Raw genomic sequence first — 9,871 nt, forward strand, 5'->3', positions numbered from 1 at the left:
GAAATTGCCAAGATCAACAAAGTCATCTAAAGTGCATTTCACCCTCTAATTAAAATCATTCAAAACCCATTATAATCAGTGTTTGTTGAAGTATTTCATCCTTTACTAAGAATTCTGTTATGTTCTCTGCCCCTCCCCGCCAATACACACACTCCTTTTTGGAAGAGAGTCACCGAAATAATTTTCAAAATAGTTAATTATTTACATAAATAGTTTTAACGACTAGATATCTGAAAATGAAGGCATTATACATAATTCTCCATCATTAATTTTAAATATAGAATGTTTGAAAGCTTGGCTTTAAGCCTAAAATCCGCAACTGTTACTATTTAAATAAGATGTGCATGTGAATGAGAATGCATCAGAGTTATTTGGCATGGCTATTCTGTAATGCTTGTCTAGTAGCACTGATAGCATTAGTCACACCAATGTCATCAGAGTTGCAGAGAGGAACTGCACAGAACAGCAGATTTCATGTAAGTCAAAAACATATTATAGAGCTGAATCAATTATTAGGACTCTATGAAAATCAGATTTGTAGTTGTGATTTAATTTCCAAGTTGAATCCACTTTACAAATCAAATTGGGAAGATAAATCACAGAGCCGTACTTTAAAGCTTAAAATAAATGCGAACAGTTTGGATAATTTAAGAATGTGCAGATTTTTTAAAAAATTGAAAAAGTGAATTGGGCCATTTCAGTTCCAACATCCAAATCAAATTAGATTGATTTTATCAATTAGATTGATTTTATTCAAATCATCCAATCAGATTAATTTGGCAAATCCAATGATTTATACAAATCAACCTGATTCTCATCCACACATCCAACAATCACATCATCTGCAGTATGTCATAATTAACTTTATTTGTGATAATTTAACATGGAAACTGAGGAAAATAATAAGATTCCATGTTTTTCTTTTACTTTGATGATGTTCTTACTTTATAGGAGTAGTTTAAATTATTGTCTAATTAAAACCAAAAGTTTAAATTAAATCTGAAACTGTCGTTAAGTTTTATTGTCAATATTTCAAGTTTTCCATGATGCAATCAGAAGAATACAACATTAAGTCCATTGGAATATATTGCCATGTTATCCTGAGAAAACAAGGACATTCCTTGTAAGATTTTAACTGTTTTTTATTTTGTGCTGAATGCTTAGGAATGTATCTGGGTGCAGATTTTTAAAAATGTGTTATTGGCTTATAAATAATAAAAGGATTTATTTTCATTTTGGGGAGTATTTTGAGGAACATAGCTATGAATGCTTGAAATTCATTGATAACATTATTTACTTTGCAGATAAAGTAGGAGATCTGTGTTGCCTTGTGACCCATACTTAAGAGAGGTCCAGATGATTTAAGATTGCTTGTGCAGAATAGATATTTTTCACTTTGATGAGGTGAATGTGCTAGACCCCTGTTCCTCTACACTTATAAAATAATGGAGGTTAGCTAAGTGGACATACACAGTGATAAATTTCTTCTTTAAAAGAAGATACAATTCAGTCCACTCTAAAACAGATACTGAAGAGGACCATGAGTAACTCAGGCAAACTCAACACTTCCATATTGAGTAACTTCTAGTCTCAAATTTTCCTTTTGAAAAAAAAAATGCTAGAAGTGGGACCATAGATTTCCTCAATGAGATTTCCTGAAACTCTAGATTTCCTGAATGAGATGAACCACTAAATTTATTAAAGTTTGGTTTCAACTATGATCCTGGATCAGCAGGAGGACAGCTTGACTGGACTGAATTTAAAACAAAAATTTTAAATAGAAATCTGGAATCCTTTTTGAAACTACAGGGATTATCTAGGAGGTCTCATTTTATTTGGCATATACATGAAATTACTAACATAGTTATCTGAAATTTGGGGTTCATGACTTTGTATGTTGATAATGTCTTTATTATGGTAATATAAAAATATGATTTTTAAAAATGTTCTTGTTCCTTACAGTTTTTATTTATCCATATAATCCATCAGGTCAAAAATAAGGAAATTCTGGTTAACAGGGAATCTCTTGCCTACATAGAGAACAAGAATAGTGTTGTTTCATCTGTTTTGTCTTTTATTAAATAGCAATAGCAATTAGACTTATATACCACTTTACAGTGCTCTACAGCCCTCTCTAAGCGGTTTACAGAGTCAGCATATTGCCCCTAACAATCTGGGTCCTCATTTTATCGGACTCGGAAAGATGGAAGGCTGAGTCAACCTTAAGCCTGGTGATATTTGTTAACTGTTATAAAGTGTTCACTGCTATTCCATTCTATCTGTCTTGAAATGATGGCCATGATTCAAGCCATTTCTCTTTCCCCTGAATAGGATTAGAGAAGAAGTTGACATGCTACTTCTGCGGACTTGTCCTATGAAAGAGCTTGGAACTTTAGATGCTGCTGCAGCCAAGGTAATGAAGACATCCAGCTGATATGGTAAAACTTGCCTCTGAGTTGTGGGGAGAAGTGAAACGGCTGACTAGCCTTAAGTTGCTCATGGGGAGAAAGTGGCTGAAGGGAGATTCTCCCTAAAACTTCATCGTGTTTATCCAGTAGTTATGTAGTGAGTGTTTTAGTTTGATGAGATTCCTGCCTATAGGTGAGCAACAATAAACATACCCAGCAATGGGTTTCGGATTATGCTACTACCAGTTCACTCCACGCGCACCCTTGCTTTGTGTGTACGCACATGCCCAGTTTGTGCGTGCACCTGCCTTCCACACATGCGCCCGGCCTTCCGCGTATGCACCCGGCCTCAAAAATATGCCTAAATAGGATGGCATAGAGCTGGGGAGGGTGGGCGGGTGGGTGAGCCCACCCACAATTTCTGCTACCAGTTCAGGCGAACCAGCTGAATACCACCTCTGAACATGCCACTCTGGTCATCTTTTTTCTGGTTCCTTATATCTAACAGTTAGAGAGGACATACAATTCTCATGATACAACAGTTTTAGTGGCACCAGTTGTAAACTCAAAATACTGGCAATGTTTCAAACCATATACTTTCACTCTGTTTAAAGAGCACATTTTTCATCAGCTTTAAATTCCTTAGTAGGCTTTTTTTTCTCTGTCTCTTCTGCATCAAAGGTGCATTTGAAATAACCACAACTGGCAGTCATCTTGGACTTAACTTCGATTAAAAAAAGCAGGATAGGAATTTAATTAATAAGCATGGATTTATATAGATGATTTATTATTTGAAATTTTAATGTTTTGTCCTAATAATAAAGCAATATCATTTCTATACCAAATCCAGAACTTCAAAGGGATATGGAAGTAATTGATTATTTCCCCACACGAAAAAGAAAGAAAATTATTTCTTTATATTTGCTCATAATACAGGAAAACCCTAATTTCAATTGTTATTTCAATGATGCTTTTAAATAATTGCTTTGGAGCAGAATTTGTTTTCATCCACGTCTTCCTTTTTCTTGACTTGGATGGGTGTTCTAGAATTTGACAATAAAAAACACTGGAAGATAGACAGAGCAATAAAGATTCTGTCAGGAACCTGATGGAACATTGCCAGAAAGAATAGCTGTGTTTCCCCCTACCCCTCCTCACAAACAGTTTTCTGGCTTGTTTGAAGCAAGATATAAAGGAACAAGCTGATCAATTCCTTTGTGACAATTCCCCTTAATATTTCCAGAAGTCTTAAGAACCCTGTGTAAAATATTCTCCAAAATATAACCCCACTTTGGCTGTCAAATAACCATGTACTGTATTCATACATGAAAGTGCCTATCTTTAGAACCGTTACTTCTCACATTTTGCAAAAAATAAAAAAAAATAAAAATTAAAACCTACTGGTTATGAGCAGGGGAGAAAATTTGGCACTTTCATTTCCTTTTAATCCCCATGAAAGATTTTATCCCTACCTTAAATCTTAGAATATATAATCATCCTAGCCAGTTTAATTTACTTCTGTCATCATACATATTCATTTAAATGTTGTATCTGGATCGCTAAATCAAATAAAATATATGATTCATATAACACACAACCATATACTCTTTTGACTCCAAAGCAGCATAAGAACACTTATTTCCACACTTTTGAAAATAAAGCAACCAATTGATATTGTAACAGGGTAGTAGCACTGACAAAAGCAAAATTAAACATGCATCAATGGTAATCACTTTCATGAGAGTTTCACTGGTAGAATCATAATAGAAAATTATTCTAATTAATATATCAGGGCTGTTCATTCAATTGCTTAACGCAGTATCATTCTATTCATTCAACATTCCATGGAACAGAGGGAGATCAGATTAACTTTTTATCTTCTTGACAAATGAAGCCATGAGAAACTTTAGGACAGGACCAGGATGTTCTTGTCAATATAGTTACCGTAACCAGCAATAACAATAATTTGTTTTATATTTCTTTTCCTTCCAGAAGCCAATGGACAAAAACAACCATAAAACCTTCTGCAATGAAAGCAGTTTAATACTTCCAATAAAGAAAACTATAGCTTCATCAATGTTGTGAACAGGAGTGGGATTCTACCGGTTTGGGCCAGTTCAGGCAAACTGGTAGCTCCGATGTTCAGCTGGGTGGGAACTGGTTCGCTACAATGATCAGGTGGGCCCACCCGCCCGCCTCTGCACTTTACTGACCTATATCCTCTCAGCTGATTCGCGCAGAGCAGATTGCTGCTCCTCAGCTGTGTTACTCCCCAGAAGTAACACGGAAGGTAAGTTTTTGTAAAACTGCACACATGCACGCAGCGCACAACAGGCACATGCGCTTGGAGCATTCATGCACGCACAAAGCACGCAATCACCGAACCAGAATCCCACCACCAGTTGTGACCATTTTTAATGTGTGAAGTTATCAAAAAGGCGATGTTATCCTGGAAGCATCACTGCAGATGCCTCTAGGTGGCTCAGTGGCCAAGACACTGAGCTTGTCGATCAGAAAAGTCGGCAGTTCGGCGGTTCGAATCCCTAGTACAGGTCTCCTACGTGAGCAGGGGGTTGGACTAGATGACTTCCAAGCAGGGGTGCGCAGAAGCATTTTGATGATGTCAGGGTCAGTGGGCGGAGCCTCCTGCCGGATTTACTATCAGTGCAAACCGGAGGCAACCCACCACTGCCTCCAAGGTCCCTTCCAACTCTGTTACTGTTTAAAAAAACAGACAGAACTTCACTTGTGATTTCAAACAAAGCACTGCAAGGGCAGGTAAAAAAAATAATTAAGATTACAGTCAAGAACATGTGATTGAAACCCCATCTCTAAGAATAAGATAATATAAAACAATTAATAAGATTCAACATCAATGGGAGCAAGTGAGTGTTACACTTATTTCCCCCCCCTCCCCCCCCCCATTTGTTTCTTTGTTCCATCTACATTAGAGATGATGTTCACTAAGGGATGAAGAATATTCAGATCAGGCTTCCATGGAATATTCTTTGCATCTAACCCAGCACAGGCACGACACTAAAAAAAGAGAGATTGTATAAAACCAGGCAATCTTTACCAAACAAACAGTGTGCAGATCCTACATAACCGTTGAATAGCTTCCAATTTTATTAGCCACCCAAGTCCATTGTAAAAACATCTTAATGCCATTGAATGTAATTGTCTTGCTTCTCATTGACCATCTAGGCTATAGGCTCACCTCCCTTTGATATCTAATTAGGAGAATGGGAGCTTCTGATGAGATTCTGTTTGCTAATGTGAAGGTTCCAGGAGTCAGAAGCAGAGGCTGTTAAGACGAGAACAAATTAAAGGGAACAATGAGTGGAGTGGTAGTGGCAAAGCTTACCTTTTAGCCATACATTTTGGAGAGTCAGATTATTTCCTGCAACTGTTCAGTGGTTTCTCTTACACCTGACGGGATGTAAAGAGCACATATGCAAATTGATCTCCCAGCTGCAAGGTAATTAACATGGTTGACTGCGGGAGGCAGTTCCTTCACCCAGTCTGCCTCATTATTATTGTAGTAATTTAACAATCCTCTCAATCGACAAGCTTTGAGTGAGGTTGAAATACAATTAACTTCCTGTTTTATGCAAACTCTCTTAAAATAAACTGTCATTTGTGAGTTCAAATTAAAGCGATGTTTGATATTATTTTTTTTTTCCTCAATCTGGACAAAAAAGGTGCCTTGATTTCAGGATGGCGATTTTTTTTTTCTTTTTAACTGCTGGATCCGTTCTCCTATAACACTAATAGTTAATTAATCTCCCTAATAAAGAGAATTGATCTTTATAAAAGAGGATCCTGAAATGAGCCTCTAGGCTTGCAATAGCAATCAAATCACAAGGCCACTCAAAAGATCCAATATTTTTGCGGTGGGTTGAATATTAATACAAGGAGCTGCAGTTTCCTATGGTCAAAAGGCCTGAGGTGTCCATGGAACACAAAGTTTTGTCAAAATGACCATGGAAATGGCAGTAGAGCACTGCAAGCTCTGTCCCTTTTGTATATGTGTTTAATGTCACAATGCATGTACAAAAAGGGTAGACCTTGAATCGTGATGGCACCGTTGGTAGGAAAAATTTTCTCAGCAATCTGCTTTTCTTTTCATTGTTGATGAGGGAAAAGTCATGAAAAGTAAATGAGTATGGCAAAAGAGCAGAATGAGAAAAAATATTTTATCATGGGTTTATAGTGCAAAAGATAGTACAAAGAACTTGGGGAAAGAGAGCAAAAAATGGTTAAAACTAAAAGAGACAAAGAAAAGGCAAAGTGGTTTTCGTGAGGGGGGGCGGAACAGTGGCTGAAAAGAGATGAGAATGCACCTCCAGCAAGTAAATGAAATTTAAAATAAATGAGATGAGTGCTGATGAAACGGAAGAGAAGAAAAACTGTAGAGGATATTTGTGTGGGGATGACCGTATTATGTGAAAGAGTACATCAGGTAAGATTGCTATAAAAGTCCAAAGAAAATAGATAGATAGAAAGGAAGTCTTGAATATAGGAATATAAGTATGCTGAAAAATAGTAAGGCATCAGCTTTAGGTAGTAGGAGAAATGTTTAAAGAGGGATGTTGTTCATTTAAAGAGTGGCTGCATGGCTTGTTGTGTGTGTGTGTGTTTGTGTGTGAAGGCTGTATTAATCTCTGATGAATTGGAAGAGTGCCATTAATGTTACTCTATACAAAAAGAAATGTAAAAAGGTAAATAAAAAAAAAACCCTATAGAGTATTCATTTGTTGACTGCTCTTGGAATATGTTGGTTAAGATATAAGAATATGTTTATTTATGCATGGTAACTATATGATGGAGATGTGATGGCTGAGCAATTAAGACCCTGGGTTTGTCAACCTTAAAGATTGGCAGTTTGAGATATAAGTACCATATGACAGAGTTGAGCTTCTGTTACTTGCTCCAGCTCCTGCCACCCTAGCAGTTTGAAAACATGTAAACGCAAATAGATAAATAGGTACCACTTCAGTGGGAAGGTAACTGTGTCCCATGTGCTTTCAGTGTATAGTCATGATGGCTATATGACCACGGAAGTGTCTTGGGACAATGCTGGCTCTTCGACTGTGCATCGGAGATGAGCACCACTCCCTAGAATTGAATATGACAGAGGAAACATTTATCTTTACCTAAGTATATGATAAGATGAATAAGCTTGAGTCTTGTGAATTATGGGTCATTATGCATTTATATGAAATTGAAGGTTGGCTTTTGAAAACAATAAGGTTGTTCTATGATAGAAGCAGAGCATGTATGAGAAAGAATATAAAGAATACTTAGTGAATAGTTCAGTCATCGCTGAAAGTCTAATGAATGCTTAGGATGACATTAGATCTGGGTTGGCTACATGTGTGTCATGTTCTTGGCTGAGAACTCAAGATTGGCAGTGAATATTACATTGAAAAATTAATGCATCAATGAAAAAAAAATTTTACTTGACAGAGAAAATTGAGTGAATGTATAGATATATGGTGAAAAAGAAGAGCTGTTAGATAAATGTTATATACCCTGGTAAAACAACTAAGATGCATGAATGTATGTCTCAAACTAAGACATTTGAATGTATGCAAAGGGTGGTAGAAAGTGGGTAGTATGTGGTTGGTTGTGAGCAATGAATGTTTGCTCAAAGAAGCAAAAAAGGCTATTTTTTAAAGAATGTACTTGTGCTCAGTTTCTTTGATGGAAGTGATAATATAGCACTGTATGTCAGGAGAGATGTAAAAGTCAAGTTGAATGCAGTGGGGTTGGGAAATTTACAAGAACTAAATGAAAGCAGGTTGAAAATAACCAGTATGAAAGAGGGACATTGAGGAGGCTTGGTGATATGGAGGATCAAATTGCAAATGTGATGGAAAATTTTAGGGGTGAGAAGACAGAAAACCCAGGTTAGCTTGAGTTCAACTCAAAAAAGACAAAGGTGAGAACTTCAAGGCAAAAAAAGACAATTAATTAGTACAAGAATGAAAAACGATGCAAGGATGGCTTGCAAAAGTGTAGGGAAATACAGTGAATGTTGTTGGTATAACTTACACTTAGCCGTATTTCCTCATCTCTTTCTTTTCTCATGCCTTTCATTTCTTTTATTTACACTTTCCTACTCAATTTCTTTTCCTTCATATTGTCTACCCTGAAAAGGAGCTTGTTTGGATGTGTAGCTTTAATTTCTCTTTTGATAAATTGCTTTGTATCCAGCATAAGATAGGTTTCTATTCCCATGCAGAATAATTCCAGAAAGCAATATTCTTTGCTTCTAAAAATATAAAAGCAACCCCGTAAAATGTGATTTGCAAAGAGCTAAATGAGAATTTAGTTCATTCCCTATTTTTAAAAGTATCATCTCCATATTGTTCTTCTTCCTGTTTTCTTAGCATGAGGAAATATAAACATGCGATACTATCATCTTTTGTGCCACCCTATTCTACTGATGGATAAATTCATTTTGTTGTTTATTGTCACTGCTGTGTTATTAGCTGGTCTGGGGCTGGACTGCAAGACTGTCATTGTTATAAATAGAACTCTCTATTCTAGTTATTCTATTCTTCGAAGGACAAATGATTCATACCCACTTTTTTATACAAAAGACTGTTTTGTTTTCCACTGACTATTTTTTTATTTTATTAAACTTTAAAAACATTGCAATTAAAATGTTCTTTCTAATGTAAGTTATTGGTTCATAATGTTTTATAGATAATAATGCAACTGTCTCTTCCTCTCTCTCTCTCTCTCACACACACACACATACAAATATATAAGTATTAAATCTTTTTCTTCAATTTTGACATTATGATTCAATGTTTGAATAATGAATTAAACCTAGACCATATGGAATCATGCTGTTTGGTCTTGCCTCTTCTTTGGCATAAAGCAAATCTGACAGCTAAGAGTTAGTAAATTTTATTAAGCCAACTTTTGGAATCTGGACCACAAGCATTTCTCCATGAGTACATAAATCTTTTTTGAAACAATTGAAGCTCAATATATTTAAAGTTCTTTAAGGAGTAGAGGATTCCAGATTATCGGAGATACAGTAATTAAATGTTAACATCTTCAACTCTTAACTGCCTTTGAGAAACCATTATCATTTTTTAAAACAAAAAATCAATGAATGTTGACAATTGCAAGCAATCTGAAATGGAGAATTGGAGTATCCCATATTGTCCAATCAATGACTTCAGACTTTAACAAACGTTAGATATTTTTTTTACAACCTAAAGTCTTATTTAGTTGACCTTTTGGGAATCAAACAATGCTTTTAAAATGTTACCTTTCATCTTTCTCTGTTCAAGATGCAATAATTTTGAAGGTACTTTGGTTATCGTCATGTATTTGTAATTCTTCATTGTTTAGATATATAAGATAAAATTAGAAAACAAGAATCACTGGCCATTATACAGATGAACTGAGAAGGACTTTCAAGAGTATAGCAGGTATTCCAA

The 9,871-nt window shown here is 35.8% G+C and overlaps 1 long non-coding RNA gene across 1 annotated transcript; it reads left to right on the forward strand.

The window, feature by feature from the left end:
* Nucleotides 1-381: 381 nt before the first annotated feature.
* On the forward strand, nt 382-4,592 carry LOC139322936 (uncharacterized). Its single transcript, XR_011600899.1, has 3 exons — nt 382-476; nt 2,332-2,413; nt 4,401-4,592. It is a non-coding gene; the product is annotated as an uncharacterized lncRNA (long non-coding RNA).
* Nucleotides 4,593-9,871: the final 5,279 nt, after the last annotated feature.

The sequence above is a fragment of the Pituophis catenifer genome, unplaced genomic scaffold (genome assembly GCF_029215685.1).
Source record: "Pituophis catenifer annectens isolate HBS135680 unplaced genomic scaffold, rPitCat1.0.hap2 SCAF_1, whole genome shotgun sequence".
Lineage (NCBI taxonomy): Eukaryota > Metazoa > Chordata > Lepidosauria > Squamata > Colubridae > Pituophis > Pituophis catenifer.